General features: G+C 39.9%; 1 long non-coding RNA gene across 2 annotated transcripts in view; it reads left to right on the top strand.

Moving 5' to 3' along the window:
- Window positions 1–301: 301 nt before the first annotated feature.
- LOC134808827 (uncharacterized) overlaps window positions 302–25,227 on the top strand; it is a 30,359-nt gene continuing 5,433 nt past the window's right edge. The window contains exons 1-3 of one of the 2 annotated variants that reach the window (XR_010152653.1): window positions 302–602; window positions 720–960; window positions 21,505–21,858. This is a non-coding gene — a long non-coding RNA (uncharacterized LOC134808827). Of the gene's footprint in view, window positions 603–719; window positions 961–21,504; window positions 21,859–25,227 lie in introns of those variants that run through there. The other variant, XR_010152652.1, reaches the window with a different exon arrangement.

The raw sequence follows: 25,227 nt of genomic DNA, 5'->3' as shown, positions 1-25,227 counted from the left end.
TCTAGTGATTTTCAAATTTTTCTCACCCATGAAGTCCATTGTTTCAGCTAAATCTTACATAAAAGCATGCAAACCAGCTAAAATCAGAATGGATCTCTTCCTAACACAGCTTCAGAATCACTAAAGCATATCAGGCTGATTTTCACCAAAGAAAACCTTAAGCCAGAAGCCTGGATAAACTCCTTAAAAGCCTCTGTTAGAGTCATAACATAGTAGTCACTTGCTCTAGAACATTCTAGAATGTTCTGAAATATTTTAGAATGCTTGAGAAAACTCTGTACTTATGGAAATGTCCCATATTGCACTATCCAATATGATAGTCACTAGGCACATGGGCTGTTGAACAATAGAAATATGGCTAATGTAATTGAGAAACTGAAAATTTAATTTACATGTACATTTAAGATGAAATAGCCAGACATGGCTACTATTATAATGGACAACACATTTTTACAAATTATGAGTTGACTTTATTATACCAGCCTCTATCTCATACTTCCTTATTATCTTCAAAACACAATCGATCAGGAACAAAAACGTAATCTCAAGCTTCTAGAAATTTGGCACACTCACCAAAGAACTGAATACTCCTTTGCAGTCAGGTGGGGGCCATGCAACTAGATATGGCCAAAGAACTCTGAGTGGAAGTGACATGTGGGTCTCTCAGGCTGAGGTAATGAAGACTTAGTGTGCCTTAACACCCTTCTCCTCTCTTGCAGACCATGTGTTCCAGACAACATAACTAGAAAGATGTGAGAAGGCACTTCATGTGGGAGATAAGCCTTGTTTTACTTAATACACTGAGATGTCAGAGTTAATTGTTACAGCAGCAGCCTGTTGTATAGGCTGACTAACACATGGTAACTAACAGAACACTTTGGATTCTTGACAAAATAAGAGCAAGAAAGCATCAGCAGAAGCAGAATTCAGAGGGCGAGAAACCAAAAGCAACAGAGCAAGGTGAGCCATAAATAAATTCCACTAACAGTAGCACTTACTTTTTTGCCTTACCCTGGTGGAGGAAAGAGGCATTTTTACAATAAGCATCCTCCAGGTTCATGGTGGCAGGTGGTTAGGAATGGTAATCTCTGTTCTGTTATCACACAGCTTGCTTGTAAAGAAAAGTTGTCCACAGTAAGCACCATTTTGCTTCTTTCCTTGGGAAACAGCCTTAATCCAATCATGTTACATGAGTGGAGATTATAAAACCTGCATTAGCAATGATTCTTCTGGCAGCCTGGTGTCCTGGGATCTGTCACTTGGAAATTGTTTAATGGGACATATGTGGACCTTTGGTATTGGGGGCAATGCGGGAAATAGACATTTATGGCCACAGCTTGTCAGACTAGGACTCTTTTTTTGCTAGAGGCAATTTCTGATGGTGATGATGATTCTGCTAAGCCCCATCAGTTCTCTCTCTTCCCCAGCCTGAAAAGTCAGTGCCCAGTTTGTCACCATTAGTTAAGATCCACTGAATTTTTTGCTAAAAATGTGCATTCATTCAATACATATTTACAGAATATCTTTTCTCCTAGATTTGCATGGTATTCAGAGATTTCTCTGTGGGAACTTCTTGGGTCAGAACATAATCTGCATATCCACTGTTATCTCCCAGACCCTCAATAGTGCAGGAAATCATGAATTGTAATTCTCAATGTCATTGAGAGTTGCAAGCCTTGTGAGAGTTGCAGAGCCTTCAGGACAGCATACTACCATGTAGTGTTGGGAGCCAGCTCTAGGCCACGTAGCCCAGCTGTGAATTCTGGCTGTGCGACCTGCCAGTGCTGTGACTGTTGGTGAGTTATTTTCTCTGTGGCTCAGGGTAGTGAATACTGAAGGTGCTGCCTAAACCTCCTTGAATAATCCCCTTATCAGTTGGGTGTGTCCATGGTGCACCTACTTCAGCACGCTTTCACCTTATTCTCTTCTGAAGATCACCCATGGACTTCTGGAGCCACTTTGCTCAAACAAACAGAGTCTAGGAGTTTATGACCCCAGCGGCATCTGTGATCAGTGACTCGTGCAGGAATATCAATGTCCAACAGCCTCAACTATGGACAGGATAAAGTCTGCTGTGCAATTTACCTCCAGAGCTCCTGCACAGGTTCAGGCTGAGGCTGGGTCTTCACTCAAAATCTCACCCTGTTGTCCTGCCCTACTCTGTTTCTTTCACTCCCATACCAATTTCCTCGGGAAACACTTTCTCTTTTTTTTAATATAATAATAAAGTTTTCATTTTAGAGTAGTTTTATGTACGGAAAAATTTGCAAAGATACTACAAGATTTCCATATACTCCACATCCAGTTTTCTCTATTATTCACATATTTCATTAATAGGATACATTTGTCACAATAATGGACTCAATATTGATAGATAATTACTAAGTAAAGGCCATATTTATTCTGATATCCTTAATTTTCACCTAATGTTCATTTTTTGCTACAGGAGTCCATCCAGGATCCCACATGACATTTAGTTATCAAGCCTCCCTAGGCTCCTCTTCGCTATGACATTTTCCCAGGCTTTCTTCATTTGGGATAACCAGTTTTGAGGTATACTGGTCCATTATCCGGTAGGATGCTCCTCAGTTGAGATTTGTCTAATATGTTTCTCATAATTAAACTAAAGGTGTGGAATTGAGAAAAGAAGACCACAGAAATAAAGTGTCATTTTCATTACAATATATAAAGACTATACACTCTCTAAAGTTACTCTCCTCCCCACTCTCCATACTGTACTCTTCTTAAGGAAGTCACTACTTGTAGCCCACACCTAGGGAGTAGGGAATTATAATCCACTTCCTTGCAAGTGAAGTATCTATGTACATTATTTGGAATTCTTCTGCATGGGAGATTTGTCTCCTATTTATTAATTTGTTCAATCATTTGTTTATATCAACATAAACTCATACATATTTACTATATACTTCAGGCTATACTACAATGTACACCAGTTTTTGCACAAATTGTTCTAGCTTGGGCCATTGAGAACTCTTTCAGTTGGATCCTGTGCCCCTCAACATACCACCATCATTGTGCAGTTTTTACATTTTTATTTCCATCACTTTCTTATTTTCTGGCACAAGAAGCTGTGAAGCTCATTTGTGTAATGCTATCCAAGTCCTAGAATCAGCAATTTCTTCAAGGAGCCCTAGTTACTTTTATTTGAAAATTGTATTAGAAGCCAAGATCTGTGTGTTAGATGGCTACTGGGGTGTCATTACCCCTCAACTGACAGATCAATATTGACAGGTTATATTGGATTATCAGACCCCACCTGAGAAGCATTCTACCAGATAATGGAGCAGTATACCTCAAAACTGATCATCCAAAACATATTTTTAAAATATATATATCAGTATGTACGTATGTATATGCATACATATATATGTACATACATGCATACATGTGTACATACTTGCATACATATGCATGCATACATATGTGTACATGTATGTATATACACTAATCTCTGTATACACATATATACACATATCTATATATTAAGCCAAGCATGTTCACCCTAATGTCTCTGACTCTAATTCACTATCTAATAAATCATTCTAGCCATCTTTCCTTGCTTGTCTATAACCTCCAGCACCAACAGTGATAAATGATGGCTTCTACTATCTGTCACTGATTTACATTTCCACTATCTATGAATAGAGATTTCAGAGTTGTTAACCCATACTCCTATAGGAAACAATTTTATCAACTAGGGGACAGTGCTTATATACTTAATCTTACAGACTTCACTCATTTCAAAGTTACTTAGATCAGCAACTTTTTCTCTCTTTTTTCTCTCAGCCCCTTCAGTAAAGTTGGTTTATACATTTGTAAAACAGTTAGATTCTTTTGTTACATTCTACATTTCATCTTGGAATCTTACAACTTCCTAAATACTTCCATTTGCATGCACCAAAGATCATTCTTTATACTATAAACTTATGAATTTTAATGAATGCATAGTGTCATATATCAACCATTAATGTACCACATAGAATAGATTCACTACTGTAAAAAACCTTTCAAACTTGACTTACACAACCCTTTCTCCTTCCCTCAAACCCCTGGCAATTGTTGATTTCTTTTTCAGTATTCTATTGGTTATTCTAGGTCTTTTGCCTTTCCTAATAAACTTTAGAATTCTTTGTCAATGTCTACAAAATATGTTGCTTGAATTTGATTGAGATTGCATTGAATATACATGTTATGTTGGGAAGAACTGACATTTTAAAAATAGTCTTCCAATCTATGAACGCACAATATATCTCAATCTATTTAGATCTTCTTTGATTTCTTTTATCAGTGTTTTACAGTTTTCCATGTATACAGCTTGTACTTATTTTACTTACATTTAAACACTTCATTTAAAAAAATTTAATGCTATTGTAAATGAATCTTATATCTCACAACGTTGCTATAGTTACTGATTAGTCCCATGACTGATTTTTCTTTTTCATGGATTCTTTGGGATTTTCAGACAATCAGATCATCTGTGAATAAAGAGCTTTATTTTTCCCTTTCAACATGCATATCTTTTATTTCATTTTCTCGTCTTATTGCAGTAGCTATAACTTTCAGTACAATGCTGAATAAGAGTGGTAAACAACGGCATTCTTGCCTTATTCTGTTGAAGGACAATGTCCAATTTCTTACCATTAAGTATGATATCAGCTGTAAATAATTTCTATATATGTTTTTTTAGTTGAACAAGTTCCCCTCTATTCCTAGTTTGCTTAATTTTTTATTATAAATGGGTGTTGAATTTTGTCAACTGCTTTTTGTGTATCAGTTGATATTATATAATTTTGCTTCTTTAACCGATTGATATAATGGATTACAATGATTGATTTTTGAATGTTGAACCAGCCTTGCATACTTACAATAAATTCTACTTGGTTGTGGTATTTTTTTATAGATTTTTATATTTTATTTCCTAATATTCTGTTGAGGGTTTTTGTTCATGAGAGATACTGGGTCTGTAGTTTTCTTGTAATGTCTTTATCTTGTTTTGGTATTAAGGTAGTGCTATTCTCATAGAATGTGTTAGAGAGGATTTCATTTACACCTGCTTGAATTTTCTGTAAGAAGTTCTAAAGTATTGGTAACACTTTTTTTAAATAAACCACATAAATCTAGTCTCAGGATCTGTCTCTGAGACACACAACCCAAGATGTTGCCTCATCTGTAAAATGATAATTATAATGACTTCTTCCTCATAGGATTGTTATGAGATCATACAAGTTAATGTAGCAGATGCTCTGATCACCCCACCCAGGCCCCTTTACTAGTCAAGTAAAGTTGCTATGAACTCTGGCTACTAACAGCTCACAGGTGCTCTCCATTTCCATCATATGCCCTAGGAGGACAAGAACCGTTTCATCCAAAGGAAACGCCATTGACCAGAGGCAGCCCACGGTTCATGACTGGCAATCTCCTTGCTTCAAGTAGCAAAGACAACTTCATGGGGCAAATTAAGGCAGGAATACCCCCATGGATCAGGCCAAGACTAGACTTTACCTGTGATTACATCTTTACTCAGCATTTCCCTTCCCTATCTTCATTCCCCTTTTCCCTCAGTTATTTCTTAAGGGCATTCTCTCAACAAATTGCATGTACTTGAATCCCTGATCAGACTTGACCTCTGGGAAACCAAAACTAGGGCAGTTAGCAAACAGAAGCGGTCGTGGGAAAAATAAACGAGAGTCTACTGTTGAGTCATTGCCAGCTGATGGACAACAAGGATTCACATGATTAGAACGATGTGGAATACTGATCACCCTGATGGGTGAGGAAAATGCAATTGCAGACTTTCACATATGGTGAGTTGAAACAGGCTACCACCAGGTGCGGTAGCTCACGCCTATAATCCCAGCACTTCGGGAGGCCGAGGCGGGCAGATCATCTAAGGTCAGGAGTTCGAGACCAGTCTGGCAAACATGGTGAAACCCCACCTCCACTAAAAATACAAAAATTAGCCAGGCATGGTGATGAGTGCCTATAATCCTAGCTCCTGGGGAGGCTGAAGCACGAGAATCACTTGAGCCCTGGAGGTGGAGGTTGCAGTGAGCCGAGATCATGCCACCGCACTCCAGCCTGGGCAACAGAATGAGACTCTGTCTCAAAAACAAAATGAAAACAAAAGCAAGCAAACAAAAAAAGAAATAGGCTATCAGTGGTAGGGAATGCACTATGTCATGCAATATCACTGATGTTTGAGAGGTGAGGGGTGGGGGGAGTTAGTATGCACAAGAACAGTAGAATTGAGTGGTTGTTGCTAAAGACAACATTTATTGAGGCTTTGATGAGAGAAAATGACAGAGAGAAAATGCATCTTCAAATCTCAGGAAAAAATAGCCTAGAATGTAACAAAAGGAATTCTTCAGATTCTCCTCCAGATTATCCTATGATGCTCTAGGAAGCCATGCCACCTAAGCGGGTTTCCCCAAATGACCCTGTGGCCTTTATATGTGTGACATCAAAATTTCTAGCTGCTATAGCAAACATATTAAAAAAGAAAATCAGTCAAGTCAGTCATTCAGCCTTATGGACCTAAACAAAAAGGATATTGAAGAATCTTTGACTTTACAGCATGTGGTTTTGTCAAAGAGATAGTTCCACCGTCACGGGGCTTACAGCTTTTCCCAATTCAATTAATTGAAACCTCACAGAAAAGCAAATGCTGTAAAATAAAAGACTCAAACATCTGGGACCTCATGCACAATCCAGTGGAAATCACTAATATGATGCAGTCACAGCTTGTGGATGGGAATTTTAAGAGCCTTTATTTCTAAGAACTCCTGCTCAGAGAGAGTGTGGCTTCTTTTTATAGCTAGTGCACAAGGCAGGTTTAGGTGGTGGTTCTTCTTAGAATGCAATTTAGTGAGGCATCCCCAGTGTATTCCTTTGATAGAAATATATTTATCAAGCACCTCTTTTGGGCCAGACACTGTGCTGGGGGTACAGTGGTGAACAGAGTAGACACTGGTGAATGTCTCCTCACAGAGCTTAGAGTCTAGCTTCATTCAAACAACTCATGGCCCAGCAAGACAGCATCATAGAGAAAAGTTGCTCCCGACCGGACATGTGACATTAAGTCAAAGGACACAGTCAGCCCAAGGTACCCTCACCCTCTTTGCTCCGTCTAGCGTTCTCCATTAGCCACCCAACTAGAAGCAGGGGGCCCAGGAGCCCCGGTGAGGCAGTCTGTAGCCTCCAAGGCACTAAGCAGCAAGAAGGGAGCAGAGTGAATCTCCAGGGCAATGAAAGATAATGGCACACAGCCATGACCCAGTGATGATGAATAACTATTATCTCAGCAAACTACTCCCCTCTAGCCATACAGGCTCCAGGATACTCTTATGGTGTCACTTGTATATAATTTTTCTCTCACTTAATTCTAAACCAAATAATCTGCTCTAATAGATAGAACTAATTTTTGTCTACCTATATACATAGCTTCTTGGAGGGTAATGTTCATTCCCCTTCTCCTTTTATGTGACCTAGTTCTTTGGAGAAAATTAGTCCCTTTGAGAACTCTCAAATTCCTAAAAGATCCTATTTAGCCTTTTGGTATAAAAATATTGTTAGAGATAAAATCTGTAAAATCCCAATTTGACTGCCAATTTGTGTTTGGAGCCACTTTCATGTGAGAGCTCATGAGATTGTTGAAGAAAAGACAATCTAACATGGTAAATATATGCCTAAAGAGTAATGGTGCATGATCAGAATTGTTATTATTAAGTGCTCACTTGGTATCTCCCAAAAGAGGAGCTTTATCGCATAGGACAACCTTGACAGCAACACGTTCTAACAGTGAGGAGATGTTGTGGTAGTACAATGTCAATGATATTAACAACAATAACACTGGAGTGTATTTTTCAAGTGCTTATACAAAGTGTCTGACACCATACTCAGCCCTTTATACATATTATTTTACTTAATATTTGATTGATAGCATTAATATTCATTTTATACTCATCCCATTCAATACTCAAATTGCTTTTATTATTATAGGGTTTGTGTTTTGTACATTTTATTGGACTCAATACTTAGTTGATATTATTTCAACATTTTTATTCACATAATTTTATGCATTTTTATGCCTTTTATCTCATTTAATACTAAAATTGTTATTATTCTAGGATTTTTATACATATTATTTTATACTTTTTATTACATGTACTACTCAAATTGCTATTATCATTCCAGCTTTACAGCCTAGGGAGTATGAGCGATCACTCAGAATCACGAAGCTGATGAGTAGTGGAGCTGAGCTGAAACAGTCTGTCTCTCTCTCTCCAACACAAATAAAGTGCCTCCCTCTAACTGGAATAGCTGACGTGCAGAAATCCTCACTACATGCCAAGGCCAAGTACTGTGATAACTGTCCTTGTATGCACTTTTTGCATTTGATCTTCACTACAGCCCTATGAGGTGGGTTCTATTTTCAATCTCTATTTTGGGGATCTCAAAAATGGCACCCAGACAAGTTATGGTAATTAAGAGAGACGTCTACTATCCAGACATCTGCTAGGAATCTAATTCAGCTAAAAATAGAGGGTCTGGAGAGTTGCTACGTTGAAGACTGCTTCAACCTCTTGGTGCCGATGAACCTATAAAGCAACCTGTGACTGAGGACTAAGCCTGGGTTTGAAAAGAAAGGCGTTAGTAGTGACAGAGGGGAAGTAGGCCATAAAAAGGTAACTCTACTTTCCTGAGATTTTTAATAATAAGGGAAGAAAAAACACCAGCACTGGAAAGCAACAACAACCAAAAAAACTACTTTCCTAAGAAATTAGATTATTTTAAAACCGTGGTATCAGAGTCCTATGGTTGTAAGTGACAGAAAGTGACTCTGGCTTCTTGAGCAAACAACAACAAAGAAGATAAAAGTACAGCTGTCTACTTTACACAGAGAAAGTATGGGCATGATGTTTGGTAGGCTAAATAGTTACACGACTTAGAAGGGCCAGAAGATTCTGAAGGAGGATTGCTGAGATGAAATCACAAACTACTCAGTGAAAAACACAAGAATTGAAGCCAGAAAAGCAGCACCATGGCCCTCAGAAGCCATCAGGTCTGAAAAGGTCCCATAATAAAGGCAGAGCATGTGATCAGAGACAAAGATGGGACATCCATGTTGACCTATAGGAAGGGCTTGAGGCAAGGCAAGCCCAGAATTAATGTAGGCAACAGCCAAGGGAAAAAAAAACAAAACAAAACAGGAATTCACAGCACATTTCTTGGAGAGGACTGAGCAGGGAACTAACATTTGTTGACCTTGGTTATTGTGAGTTTGGGTTCTGCAGTCTGACAGAGCTGACTTGGAATCCTGGTTGTGCCACAACCAAAGCTAGTGACACTGGAAGGCTCTTCTCTCAGATGTCTATGGGGCTGACTTCCTTGTTTCTTTCAAGATTTCATTGATACCATCACCTTCTCAATGAGGCCAACCCTGATCACTTCTTCCCTCCCTCAACCTATCTCCAGCACTTTCAGTCTCCCTTTCCCTGTTCTACTTTCATTTTTCCATAGCAGTAATTATCTTCTAATATATTAAATATATTTGTTATTATTGTATGTGTTGTTTATTGTTTGCCTCCACTCTCCACACATATGAGGGTAGGGACATTTGTTGGTTTTGTTCAAAGATGTATCCCAAGTGCTAGAATAGTACTTGGGATATAGTACCTGGCTTATAATAGTGCCTAAAAAATACTTGCTCAGATTTCCCCTTCTTTGAATTGATTGTTTTCTTGCCACTGAGTTGAATTTCGTATATATTTTGCATATTAACCTTTTATTAGATGCATGATTTGCAAATAATTTCTCCCATTCCATAGGCTATCTCTTCACTCTGTTGACTTTTTCTTGGTTATGCAGAAGTTTCTACTTTGATGTAATCCCATTTGTCTATTTTTGCTTTTGCTGCCTGTGTTTTATGGGGGTTAGATCCAAAAGAACTATTGTCCAAACTAACATCATGGAGCTTTTTCTCCATGTTTTCTTCTAGTAGTTTTACTAGAGACAGGGTTTTTTAGTACAGATGGTGTTTCACCATCTTGGCCAGGCTGCTCTTGAACTCCTGACCTCGTGATCCACCCACCTCAGCCTCCCAAAGTGCTGGGATTACAGGCACGAGCCACCGCGCCCGGCCAATATTAACTTTTTAGTGTACTTTGAGATGATTTTTTATATGGTGTAAGGCAAGGGTCCAATTTTATTCTTTTTGATATCCAGTTTTTCTTTTTCTTTTCTTTTTTTTCTTTTCTTTTCTTTTTTTTTTTTTTTTGAGACCCAGGCTAGAGTGCAATGGCACAATCTCAGCTCACCGCAACCTTCACCTCCCAGGTTCAAGTGATTCTCCTGCCTCAGCCTCCCAAGTAGCTGGGATTACAATCATGCACCACCATGCCTAGTTAATTTTGTATTTTCAGTAGAGATGGGGTTTCTCCATGTTGGTCAGGCTGGTCTCAAACTCCCAACCTCAGGTGATCCTCCAGCCTTGGCCTCCCAATGTGCTGGGGTTACAGGCATGAGCCACTGCACCCAGCTGGATACCCACTTTTTCTAACAACTTTTATTGAAGAGACTGTCTTTTCCCTAGTATGTGTTCTTGGCATGTTTGTCAAAAAGTCAATTGACCATTAATGTGTAGATTTATTTCTGGACTTTCTATTCTGTTCCATTGGTCTATGTGTGTATGTTTTCATGCCAGTACCATGCTGTTTTCATTACTATAGCTTTGTAGTATATTTTAAGGTCAGGTAATGTGATGCTTCAAAATTTCTTTGGCTCTTCAGGATCTTTTGTGATTCCATATAAATTTTAGAATTTTTTTTCTACTTCTGTGAAAAGAGTCACTGGAATTTTAATAGAGATTGCACTGAATCAGGAGATCAGTTTAGGTAGTATGGACATTTTAACAATATAAATTAGTTCAGTCCGTGAACACAAGATATCTTTCCATTTATTTATGTCTAGTCCAATTTCTTGCATCAGTGTTTTATAGTTTTCAGTGTAGAGATCTTTTACCTCCTTGTTAAATTTATCTCTAAGTATTTTATTTTTTGTAGCTATTGTGAGAGTGTTTTCTTGCTTTCTTTTTTAGACAGCTCATTGTTAATGTATAGAAATAGTACTGATTTTTTTGTTGATATTGTATCATGCCACTTTGCTGAATTTTTATATTACCTCCAACAGTTTTATTTGTGGAGTCTTTAGGAGTCTTCTATATATAAGATAATGTCATCTCTAAACATAAATAATTTAAGTTCTTTCTTTCTGATTTAGCTGCTTTTTATTTCTTTTTCTTGCCTAATTACCCTAGCTAGGACTTCCACTACAAGTTGGATAGACATTTCTCAAAAGAAGACATAAAATGACCAACACATGTATATAAAAAAGCTCAATATCACTAATTATCATGGAAATGCAAAGTAAAACCACAGTGAGATATCACCTCACACCTATTAGATTGGTTACTACCAAAAAGATGAAAGCTAAGTGTTGGCAAGAGTATGGAAAAAAGTGAAACTCTGTTGGTGGGAATATAAATAAAGCCATTTATAGAACACAGTATGGGGTTTCCTAAAAAAAATAAAAATAGAACTACCATATGATCCAGCAGTCCACTAATGGGTATACATCAAAAGCAAATGAAACCAGAATGTCGAAGATCTATCTGCACTTCCATGTTCACTGCAGCATTGTTCACAACAGCCAAGCTATAAAACCAATCTACATGTCCATCAATGGATAAGTGGATAAAGACAATGTGGTATATATACACAATGGAATACTATTCAGCCTTAAAAAAGAAGGAAACCCTGCCATTTGTAACAACATGGATGGACCTGCAGGACATTATGCTAAGTGAATTAAACCAGGTACAAAAAGACAGAGGCTACATGATCTCACTTGTGTGTGGAATCTAAAAAAGCTGAATTAATAGAAGCAGAGAATAGAAGAGTGGTTACCAGGGGCTGGGGGTGAGGGAGTAATGGACTGCAGAGACATTGGTAAAAAGATACAAAATTTCAGTTAGACAAGAGGAATACATTCAAGAATTCAAGAGATCTATCATATAACAACGCACTGTATATTTAAAAATCAGCAAATAGATTTTAAGCATTCTCACCAAAATAAATATGTGATGTAATTCATATGTTAATTCACTTGATTTAGCTATTCAACAATGTATACATATTTCAAAACATTATGTTGTACACCACGAATATATACAATTTTTGTTTGTGAGTTAAAAAATGAATAATAAATAAAATGAATACTTGCTTAAGGGACAAATGAATATATCTGTATGTTGCCTGTAAACTGGGGGCAATTTTCACTATGTTTTATGAGAATTAAATGAGATAATGAATGTTAAAATTTCTTGGCACAGTGTCTGCAAAAAGCATTCACTAAATGTTGGTAATTATAGTTATTTTTACAGCGACTAATTATCTCATCTGATCCTCATATTAACTCTGAAAACTAATATCTTATAGATGACAAAACTGTGATCCAGGGAGATAAAGCCAACCATTAGCTTAATCTAGCACCAAAGGGTCTCCATTTGTGGGAATGGGATAGAGAAGAATGCTACAGAAGTGAAAAAGAGGTTCACTCCTCATTTTTTCCAAGCCTTTTCCAGCACAGAATGGTTAACCCCAGGCTCACTATCACAGGGATAGAATTCCCAAAACAAGGATCACATATATGTTCAGTGAACATTTTGTTTCCTAATGTATTGATCACTAGAAATCCGTTGGGTTCACTAGAGGCATTTGTACTATAAAATTGCATTTGCCTCCTTGATAACGTTACTTCAATGACAGAGGTAAGAGCACAATGTATCTTGATTTCAACAGGGCACATAACAAGGCTCAGGGGAGGCCTTATGCACAAGACGGTGGCATGTAGTTCACTGTTAGATTTATCATCTAAATCAAGGATTGATATGGTTTGGGTCTGTGACCCCACCCAAATCTCATGTTGAATTTTAATTCCCCTTTGCCTTCTGCCACGATTGTACATTTCCTGAGGCCTCCTCAGCCATGCTTCCTGTATAGCCTGTAGAACTATGAGTCAATTTAACTTCTTTTCTTCGTAAATTACCCAGTTTCAGGTAGTTCTTTATAGCAGTGTGAGAACAGACTAATACAAGCATCAGCAAAATTTTTCTGTAAAGGACTAGATAGTAAATATTTTAAACTTTACAGGCCATATGGTCTCTGTCACAACTATGACTCGATTCTGTCATTATAGAATTTCACACAATGAGGTGTGAAAGCAGCCACAGACAGTATGTACCACATAAATGTGGCTGTGTTCCAATAAAACTTTATTTACAAAAACAAGCTGCAGGCCTGATTTGACTCATAGGCCATGGTTTTCCAATTCCTGGCCTACATGGCTGATTGTACCCCTAAGTAAGCCATGGACTGAGCAGGCAAAAGTCTCCATTACAGTGATATGAGGGAAGATTGGCTACGTTTATGACTGATACAAAGCTAGAAGAAATATCCAGTATGATGGATGACAAAGTCAAGTTTTAAAATCATGCTGAGGAGCCAAAACTATTAGTCTAAATTAACTTATATTGTTATGTGATTAACAAAACATTATCACAACCAAGCTAAGCTACATTCTACCAACAAAGTAAAGAGTAAGTTGGATTTAGCAATAATTGCTCAAAAACAATCTGGTGTTGGTAATATGCTTCACTAATTATTCATTCACTAATTCATTCATTCATTCACTCAGTCACTTCGTTTTCAACACTAAGCCTTAATTGTTTAGTATGATCTCTGCATAGTGCTGGAGTGGTTTTGATGATAAATAAAACAGCCTTAGTCCTTAAGGACACATAATATGGTCTATTGGACAGGACTGGTGCCTTTTATTTCATTCATTTATTGTTTTTCTTTTCCCAGCAAATCAATATCACAGCCAATAATGTGGCAGGTCCAGAATGTGGTGTGGAAATGACAAAGGCAAATGAGACTTGATCTTTACTTTTCAGGAACTCAGGAAATAGTCTTGGAAACACACACACCTATGTAAACCGATAAATTACAGTGCAGCATGGTGCAAGCTGTTTCAGAAATACTAATCAAATGTTGCGAGAATAGAGAGGATGAAACAGCTAATTCACTTGGAGTCCATGAAACCCTAATATTTGGGCTGTTTTTAGGAAGTGGATTAGGAGTTTGACTATCAGACATTAATGTATTATCCAGTGTGTGAGAAATGTTTGTGCCTGGTGACAAACAACTGTGAATTCCTGTGCTTTGCTTAGCGTTCCAGTTAATAAAATTATCTGTTAGATCATAGGCAATTTTTTAAAGACAATATTTTCTTGATAATTTAAATGTTGCTTACAAATTTTACTATCAACCCTTAAATACTAATTATGCCACGAATACAAATATAATCTCTTAGCTGGGGTTTCTCCAGAAGCATTCTCTGATAGGAGTTTGAGAATATAAAATATATTTGGAAGTTGTAGGGCCATCGGCAAAGGAATGGGCAATCAATTTGAGGAAAGAGAGTCAGCCCCTACGGGATCTGTTATCAAGCCAGTAGGTGACTGACAGTCCTGTGAGGAACAGATGGAAAGCCATGCCTCAGAATTATCCTGGCCAAGAAGGCAAGGGAGGTGGGGTTTCTATACCCCTACACCTGTGAGTCATTGGGTAGAGCTGCTGTCCCAGGTTGGTAATGAAGGCAGTCAATTCCAGGGCACTTCCAGGCCACCCTGTGCTCATATGTGGGTGTTCTGGAAGCCTGTGGGTGGCCCACGGACAAAGATGCAGTTCAGCCTCAGGGAGTCAACTGGAATGCACAAAAATAGGGATGTGAAGGCACAAGGCTAGAACATCAGCACCAGCAGGACCTGCTATGCACACTACATCTGAGTCTTTTGAAAATTTTAGTCACCTTCAAGAGCACACAAAACATACAAATAATGCTTGCAAATGTACTAAAACACACTAAAACCGGTTCTAAAATAGCATTTCATTCATTGTTTCATTATATGTATACTTGAACGAACTTTTAGTTATCTAGAGTTATTGCAATGCAGTTTGTATTACTTCCTAGAGTTTTCATTATAATATTTTGACAGTTTCCTTGATTGCATGTATCATAAGCATACCCAAAGTATAAGAATAACTTCTCAGACCAGCTGAGGTTAAAAATCCCCTAAGGTAACGCAAGCCTGGCCATTAGGCTGAGTAAACCCCATTCAATACACCCTTATGATACAACTTCCTAGGTACATCTTTTCACATACGTTTTCTTCTGGGCAACTTTGGGATCTCACCACAAACTGTGTGCTTTGAACGTCTTGTTGGGCCGGTATTATACCTCTTTGCCGCTTATGCTGTCATTTTAATTTATTGCTCTGGTAGGCTAGCATTATTAAAAATCCACAAATTTCTATTCAAATTTTATTATAATCTGTACAGCTTTCCAGAGGTTTCAACTCCTAGTAGATGAGCAATTGGGTCTGTGTACTTAGTGTGAGTCTCGAGGACTTTTGGCTAATTAATCATTTTGGAACATCTCCTTCTACTTGGTCATTTACACATGACCATCAGTGCTGACCTGTCCTGCCTGAACTTTCAACATAATCTGCTTTGTTATTTTTGGAGTTATTTGACTTATGCACATTTGTCTAGCTTATTCTTTCTTAATTACTCCGATAAAAGCAAGTACGTATTTCTATGTCATATTCAAGTACTTGACTGAAGAAAATAAAAATATTCATTTGTGTGGGAAGTGCCCTAGTTTTGTAATAAAAGGACAGACCGTGGAGCCAACAGCCTAGGTTCAAATTTAGGGTCCCTCACTCACCAGCTGTATGGACTTGCAAAAGTCACTTAATTTCTATGAACTTCTATCACCTCATTTGTAAAATTGGATTATTAGAGCCTATTGGGGATTTTTTTGTTTTGTTTTATATTATATGAGTTATTTGATGCAGGGCATTTAGCATGGCACCTAGTGATATGGGCTGGCTTTGTGTCTCCACCCAAATCTCATGTAGATTTGCAGAAGAGGAGCCTGGTGGCAGGTCATTGGTTCAGGGAGGCAGACTGCCCCCTTGCTATTCTTGTGATAGTAAGTTCTCATGACATCTGGTTGTTTAAACGTATGTAGCACCTTCACCTTCACTTTCTCTCTCTCCTGCTCAACCATGTGAAGATATGCCTGCTTCCCAATTTGCCTTCCACCATAATTGAAAGTTTCCTGAGGCCTCCCCAACCATGCACCTCTACAGCCTGCAGTACTGTGAGCAAATTAAACCTCTTTTCTTTATAAATCACTGTATTAGTCGGTTCTCAGGTTGCTAATAAAGACATACTTGAGATGAGATAATTTATAAAGGAAAGAGGTTTAATCGACTCAGTTCCACAGGACTAGGGAGGCCTCAGGAAACTTACAATCATGGCAGAAGGGGAAGCAAACACATCCTTTTCCACAAGGCGACAGGAGAGAGAAGAAAAAGAATCAAATGAAGGGGGAAGCCCTTTATAAAACCACCAGATCTCATGAGAACTTACTCACTATCCCAAGAATAGCATAGGAGAAACTGCCCCCATGATTGAATTACATGCCCACTAGGTCTCTCCCATGACACGTAGGGATTATGGGAATTACAATTCAAGATGAGATTTGGGTGGGAACACAGCCAAACCATATCATTCTGCCCTTGGCTCCTCCCAGATCTGATGTCCTCACATTTCAAAACACAATCATGCCTTTCCAACAATCCCCTAAATTCTTAACTCATTCCATCATTAACTCAGAAGTCCAAGTCCAAAGTCTCATCTGGGACAAGGCAAGCCTCTTCTGCCTATGAGCCTGTAAAATCAAAAGCAAGTTAGTTACTTACTAGATACAATGGAGGTACAGACATTGGGTAAATACACCCAAATGGGAGAAACTGGACAAAACAAAGGGGCTACAGACCCCAGGTAAGTCTAAAATCCAATACGGGAGTCCTTAAACCTTAAAGTTCCAAAATGATCTCCTTTGACTCCATGTCTCATATACAGGTCACGCTGATGCAAGAGGTGGGCTCCCATGGCCTTGGGCAGTTCTGCCCCTGAGGCTTTGCAGGGTATAGCCCCACCCCTGGCTGCTGTCACAGCTGGCATTGAGTGTCTGCAACTTTTCCAAGAGCGCAGCGCAAGCTGTTGGTGGATCTACCATTCTGGGGCCTGGAGGACAGTGGCCCTTTTCTCACAGCTCCACTAGGCAGTGCCCCAGTGGGGACTCTGTATGGGGGCCCCAACCCTACATCTCCTTTCCACACTGCCCTAGCAGAGGTTCTCCATGACGGCTCTGCCTCTGCAGGAGACTTCTGCCTGTACATCCAGGCATTGCCATACATCTTCTGAAATCTAGGTGGAGGTTCCCAAACTTCAGTTCTTGACTTCTGTGCACCCACAGGCCTAACACCACGTCTAAACCACCAAGGCTTGGGGCTTGCACCTTCTGAAGCAATGGCCTGACATGTACGTTGCCCCTTTCAGCCACAGCTGGAGCTAACACAGCTAGGACTCTGGGTACCATGTCCCAAGGCTACATAGAGCAGGGGGGCCCTGGGCCTGGCCCACAAAACCATTTTTCACTCCTAAGCCTGTGGGTCTGTGATGTGAGGGGCTGCTGTGAGAGTCTGTGACATACCCTGGGGACATTTTCCCCATCGTCTTGGCTATTAATATTTGGATCCTTGTTACTTATGCAAATTTCTGCAGCAAGCTTGAATTTCTCCCCAGAAAATGGGGTTTTCTTTTCTATTGCATCTTCAGTCTGCAAACTTTCCAAATTTTTATGATCTGCTTCCTCTTGAATGGTTTGCTGCTTAGAAATTTTTTCCACCACGTACCCTAAATCATCTCTCTCAAGTTCAAAGTTCCACAGATCTCTAGGGCAGGAGCAGAATGCTGCCAGTCTCTTTGCATAACAAGAGTGACCTTTACTCCAGTTCCCAACAAGTTCTTTATCTTTATCTGAGACCACCTCAGCCTGGACTTCGTTGTCCGTATCACTATAAGCATTTTGGCCAAAGCCATTCAACAAGTCTCTAGGAAGTTCCAAACTTTCCCACATATTCCTGTCTTCTGAGCCCTCCAAGACTCTAGGAAGTTCCCAAATTTCCCACATTTTCCTGTCATCTTCTGAGCCCTCCAAATGGTTCCAACCTCTGCCTGTTACCCAGTTCCAAAGCCACTTCCGCATTTTCAGGTATCTTTATAGCAGTGCCCCATTCTCTGCAATACCAATTTACTATATTAGTCCATTCTCACATTGCTAATAAAGACATGCCCAAGACTAAGTAATTTATAATATTAAAAAAAAAAAGAGGTTTAATTGACTCACAGTTCCACCGGGCTGGGAAGACCTCAGGAAACTTACACTCATGGCAGAAGGGGAAGCAAACGCATCCTTCAAAAGGTAGAAGGAGAGAAAAGAATGAGAATTGAGCGAAGGGGTAAGCCCCTTATAAAACCATCAGATCTCATGAGAACTCACTCACTATCATGAGAATAGCATGGGAGAAACTGCCACCATGATTCAGTTACACTCCCACTGGGTCCTTCCCATGACACATGGGGATTATGGAAACTGCAATTCAAGATTAGATTTCAGTGTGGGCACAGCAAACCAAATCAATTGCCAGCCTCAGGTAGTTACTTATAGCAATGTGAGAATGGACTAATACAGAAAATTGGTACTGGGAGGTGGAGCATTGCCATAAAGATACCTGAAAATGTGGAAATAGCTTTAGAACCGGGTAATGGGCAGAGGTTGAAACAGTTTGGAGGACTCAGAAGAAAACAGGGAAAAGAGAGAATATTCAGAACTTCCTGGAGACTTTTAAATTGTTGTAACCAAAATGCTGATAGTGATGTGGACAATGAAGTCCAGGCTGAGGTTGTCTCAGAAGGAGATGAGAAATTTATTGGGAACTGGAGTAAAGGTCACTTCTGTTATGCATTAGCAAAGAATTGGAGGCATTCTGCTCCTGCCCTAGAGACGTGTGGAACTTTGAACTTGAAAGAGATGATTTAGGGTACCTGGCAGAAGAAATTTCTAAGTAGCAAAAACGTTCAATATATGGCCTGGCTGCTTCTAACAGTGTGTAGTCATATACTTCAGCAAAGAGATGACCTGAAACTGGAAATTATATTTAAAAGGGAAGCAGAGCATAAGAGCTTAGAAAATTTGCATCCTGGCCATGTAGCAGAAAAGAAAAACCCATTTTGGGGGGAGGAATTCAAGCTAGCTGCAAAAATTTGCATAAGTAAAGAGGAGCCAAATGTTAATAGCCAAGACAACAGGGAAAATGCCTCAAAGACATTTCAGACACCTTCATGGCAGCCCCTCTCATCATAGGCCTGGAGGCCTAGGAAGAGAGAATGGCTTCCTGGGCCAAACTCGGGGATCTGCTGCCCTCCACAATCTCAGGACACTGTTCCCTGTGTTGTAGCCACTCCAGCTCCAGCTGTAGCTAAAAGGGTCCCAAATACGTCTCAGGCCACTGCTCCAGAAGGTATAAACCATAAGGTTTGGTGGCTTCCATGTGGTATTAAGCCTGTGGGTGCACCGGGGGCAATATTTGAGGCTTAGGAGCCTCTACGTAGATTTCAGAGGATGTAGGGAAACACCTGGATGTCCAGGCAGACGACATGGAAATGTTCATGCAGGAGACATGGAAATCCTCTACTAGAGCAATCTGGAGAGGAAATGTGGGGTTGGAGGCCCCACACAGAGTTCCCACTGGGGCACTGCCTAGTGGAGCTGTGAGAAGAGGGCCACCATCCTCCAGACCCTAGAATGGTAGATCCACTGACAGCTTGCACTATGTGCTTGGAAAAGCAACAGGCACTCAACACCAGCTATGAAGACAGCCGCAGAAGCTATACCCTGCAAAGCCACAGGAGCAGGGCTGCCCAAGGCCTTGGGAGCCTACCCCTTGTGCCAGTGTGACCTGGATATGACACATGGAGTCAAAGGAGATTGTTTTGGAGTTTTAAGATTTAATGACCGCCCTGCTGGGTGTCTGACTTGCATGGGGCCTGTAGCCCCTTTGTTTCATTTGATTTCTGTTTTTTGGAAAGGGAGTATTTACCCAATGCCTATACCCCCATTATATCTCGGAATCAACTAACTTATTTTTTATTTTACAGGCTCATAAGTGGAAGGGACTCACTTTGTCTCAGATGAAACTTTGGACTTGGACTTTTGAGTTAATGCTGAAATGAGTTAAGACTGGGGACTATTGAGAAGGGATAATTGTATTTTGCAATGTGAGAAGGACATGAGACTTGGGAGGGGCCGGGGGTAGAAAGATATGGTTTGGATTTGTGTACCTGCTCAAATCTCATGTTGAATTGTATTCCCCAATATTAGAGGAGGGGCATGGTGGGAGGAGATTACATCATGGGAGCAGATTTTCCCCTTGCTATTTTCATGACACTGAGTGAGTTCTGATGAGATCTGGTTATTTAAAAGTGTATAGCACCTCCCCATTCACTCTCTCCCTCCTGCTCTACCATGTGAAGACATGCCTGCTTCCCCTTTTGCCTTCTGCCATGACTGAAAGTTTCCTGAGCCCTCCCCAACTATGCTACCTATACATCCTGCAGAACTGTGAGCCAATTAAACATTTTTTCTTTATAAATTACCCAGTTTCAGGAAGTTCTTTATAGCAATGTGAGAATGGCCTAATATATTTGGCATGTAGTAACTCCTAGATAAGCATTTGCCATTATTGTTTTGTTTATTCACCTGTTCACAGGTATTTGAGTGGCTTCTACCTCTTGAAATATACTTACCATAATACCATTTTAAAGGGTTTAGAGAGAAAAGGAAGGAAGGAAGGGAGGAAAGAAAGGAAGGACAGATAGATGGAAGGAAGGAAGGAAACTGAGAGTGAAAGGTAAAAAGGTGATGTTCTAGACAGCAACTAACAACCTACCCAAGTGGTGAAACTCTGAGATGCAGTAGCCCCCTAGACCCACAATGAATAGAGATCTGATCCACGCAAGCTTCATCCTTCTTGCTCATCCCTTAGGGGCAATAATGGTTTTGAAAGGCTGCTTCCAAGATGCCCAAAGTCCTATGTGTCTGATGGCCTCCTTTTGCTGAGAGGTCTGCAACATGGGCTTTTGTGCACTCTGGATTCAGAACATGAGTAAGTGCCCTAAAATGCAGACATGCCAACTCCCACAGAATTTCCAAGAGCTCCATTTCCAAATCCCCATTCTTTTCCTCTGGGATATTTCCAATCTGTGAATATGGAATGAGGCTTGTGATTATAAGTTCTGGTGTTGAGATCAAACAGACCTAGGTTTGCAAACTGGCTTCTGCCTTCACAATCTGTGTGTGTTTGAGGAAGTTAATTGATTTGCTTGAGCCTCAGTTTCCTTGGCAATGAAACGAGAATAATGTAAGTTCTCTCTTGGTTCTTTTCTCCAGATCTACTCTCTACACATCGACATCCTGCTCTCTTCCAGGGAGAGTAACCTACATGAACCATACCAGTGGTTCCCATCCAGGACAGTTCCCACTCACCTCCCCAGGGACATTTAGAAATATCTAGAGACATTTTTGCATATCACAAAATGCAAAAAAAAAAAAATGTACCCTGCAAAGCCACAAGAGCAGAGCAGACCAAGGCTTTGGGAGCCTATCCCTTGCATCAATGTGGCCTGGATGTGAGACATGGAGTCAAAGGTTTTCAGTGTCTGATGGGTAGGGGCTAGGGATGCTGTTAAACATGCTGCAATGCATAGGATAGTTCTCTACAATAAAGAATTATTCAGTCTTAAACGACAACAGTTCAGAGGTTGATAAACCCTGGACTACCCCAGCAGGTTTTCTTGCCCTCTGGATTCTGGTTGACTTCAGCCAGTGGGTAAGCCTAGCAGGAATCAGCAGAGGAAGGAGAGGAAGGTTAAGCTATTGATTCCCACTGCTCCCACTCCAAGGGGTTACCTTAAGCTGGCTGTGTACCCCCATCAAAGGCCCCTACTCTACCCGAGGGAGACTCTTCTCCTTCTGGGTTCTGGCAACTGCTACCTCTCCTCATGTTTTTGGCTTAGGAGTGGTAACATCTCTGTTGCTACCTTTGTAAAGAAGGTAAAAAGTGAAAACGTGATGTTCTGGACAGCAACTAACGGTCCACTCCAATGCTGAAACCCTGAGATGCAGTGACCACCTGGACCCACAATGAATAGAGATCTGATCCACCCAGGCTCCACCCTTCTTGCCCTCCCTTAGCAGCAATAATGGTTTTGAAAGGCTGCTTCCAAGATGCCCAAAGTCCTGATGGCCTCCTTCTGGGAGGTCTGCAACATGGGCTACTGTGCACCCTGGATACAGAATGTGACTAAGTGCCCTAAAATGCTGACATGCCAACTCCCACAGAATTTCCAAGAGCTCCATTTCCAAATCCCCATTCTTTTCCTTTGTAAAGAAGGTAGCAACAGAGCTGTTACCACCCCTAAGCCAACCATTTTTTGTAAAACATAGTACCCTTTCAAAGTAACCCTCCTCTAGTTATCATAATTTTACTGTATCGTCTGTTTCCATGTAGGATTCTGAGTGGTATCAGTACCAACCTCATATGGCTGTTACAAGCTTTCAATGAGATAATAGATAGAAACGTTTGGCAGAGAGAGAGTCCTGTTGTAAATGCCCAGTAAATCATAGTCTTCTCACAGGTCCACTTTGGGCATTGCTCTGACTCTGGGTCCTCTTGACAGATGGTCCTCCCTTCACATGAACCACCTGAAAATTTCTTTTTTAATTTGCAGCATACTTAAATCTTAGGAGTAGATCAATTTTTTTTTCACAGCTGTGCTCCAGTGTCCAGAGAGAGCCTTTCTGCCATAGAGCTCAAATATGGCATTAAAATATGTTGTGAGTTGGAAAGCCTTTGCAGAAATTCCAGGCCTATATCTGCTGTCAGACGGCACGACATTATTTGTGTCCCTGTCACATAAATTTGGGAGCCCTGTCCATGCTGGCCTTTTTCTCTCCAGGTTTCCTGATTCAATAGTAAAAATCGATGAGCCCAATTTTTATTCCTAGTGCCAGGAGGAAAATGGTAGGGTTATAGCCTACTGCAGATATAGTTGGACAAGATTCAAACCAGCCAAGGGAAACTGCCATGCTTCTGCCCAAGAGAGCATGAGGCCTCGGGCAGCTTCACCGTGGGTGAAATGCAAGACCAGAGTGCAAGCATAGAGCCTGTTTGAGAAAATGGAGGAGCCTATGGGGCAACTCATTCCTTCATCCCAATAGTATACATTGATATTTTAGAGTACTTCTGATGCTTTGGCATTTAAGCTTCTTCCACACTCTTACCTCCAGGTTAGAGAACAATAATAATTATAGATACTATTCACATTCACATCCATGGTCTCATTTAGAACTTGCAAAAGCTCTATGAGTTAGGTGTTCCTATTGGCCGATTTTAAAGATGAGAAAACTGAGAACTGGGGAAGGTAAATCATGTACTCTAGTTTAGTGGTGAATTAGGGTTCATATGCAGACAGTTGGACTCTAGGGTCAGACAGACCAGTATGAGCATAAAAAAGTTACTTTGCCTTGCCGACTTTCTGTCTTCTATGTCACAGAGATCGTGGTACCCATATGACTGTCCCGTCTATAGCCAATACTAAGGACTGGCAGTTAGCACTATTATTAATGAGTAAGGAACTTTCAGTCTGTCATCCCTGAGTCCCAGTCCTCATCTGCTTCTTAACAGCCATGCCCCTAGGGCAAATCATTTAACCTACTTGGGCTCATTTTTCTCATGTCCAAAATGTCCGCCTTACAGGGTTACCAAGAGGACTCAAAAATCAATGCAAAGCTCTCCAAAGTGGAGCACACACACTCCAAGGTGGGGCTCATGATGGTCCACTGTGGTACAGAAAGAATTCGAATTTCTACTTATAATTGATTTGTCTCCAAAGAAAATTAAGCTTTCCTAATATTTATGTATATACAGACACTTGCCACCCACTTTTTTTTTTTTTTTTTTTTTTTTTTTTTTTTTGAGATAGGGTCTCACTCTGTCACCCAGGCTTGATTGCAGTGGCGCAATTATGGCTCACTGCAGCCTCTATCTCCCTGGCTCAAGTGATCCTCCTACCCCAGTCCCCTAAGTAGCTGGGACTACAGGCATGTATCACCACACCTAGTTAAATTTTGTATTTTTTATAGAGACAGGGTTTTGTCATGTTGCCCAGGCTGGTCTCAAACTCCTGAGCTCAAGGGATCTGCCCACCTCAGCCTCCCAAAGCGCTGGGATTCCAGGCATGAGCCACCGTGCCCAGGCTTATATTTGATCAGTATGTCAACTTTTTTCTTTATTTTACAATGCAAAGTAGCTGCTGACATCCCCTCATTCATTCACTCGTTTTTCGTGGGTAAGTTTAAGGGTTATAATACCAAGTTTTATGACTTAAAAGACATTCTTGCTAAGAATCTATTTATTAAAGTACTAATAGGTAAATATAAGTGAGAAGCCGAAAAATGATGGAACTTACCCTTCTTCCACTTCTGTTTGGGTTCTTCATGCACCACCTTAAAAGGCAAAATAAATGATGATATGATCCATGCTGACAAAACACTGCCCACCACCCATTCAAAGGAAATTATCATAAACTGGTTTGGAATATGGATTTATACCCATTCTTATTAACCACAATTTTTTCTCTATGTCTAACTTGTACCTGGAGATACCATCTAATGATAGTACATGGCCACCACGATTAGCAACACATCAAATATTGTTTATTGTAACTTTATTTCCTCCTTTAAAAATTGCTTAAAAATTGCGTATGTTTCATAAGATACTCAAAACACACTGTTTGAGATTGTGTAAGTGGCTAATCAAATGTAATTCTATCAGTGGCATATGCTTCAAATCACTTTTGTAGATGGGTGTACAATTTTAAAAGTGTAGGGACACCTAAGATTATGTATATAATATACTAATTAACTCGAAATCTGCCATGCAGTAGCTTCTCAATAAACAGCAACTGCTATTAACAATTTCCTATTCATTGGGCATTTACTTCATATAATTTTTTTACAAATCTTAAAACACTTTTGTTATGAAAAATTTCAAACATCCAAAATATAGAATCATTTAATGACCCTCATGTACCCTAAACCCAGCTTCAGCAA

The sequence above is a fragment of the Pan troglodytes genome, chromosome 18, assembly GCF_028858775.2.
Source record: "Pan troglodytes isolate AG18354 chromosome 18, NHGRI_mPanTro3-v2.0_pri, whole genome shotgun sequence".
NCBI classification, from domain to species: domain Eukaryota; kingdom Metazoa; phylum Chordata; class Mammalia; order Primates; family Hominidae; genus Pan; species Pan troglodytes.
The sequence above is the reverse complement of the archived record's forward strand: the minus strand, read 5'-3'. Positions and strand labels throughout refer to the sequence as shown.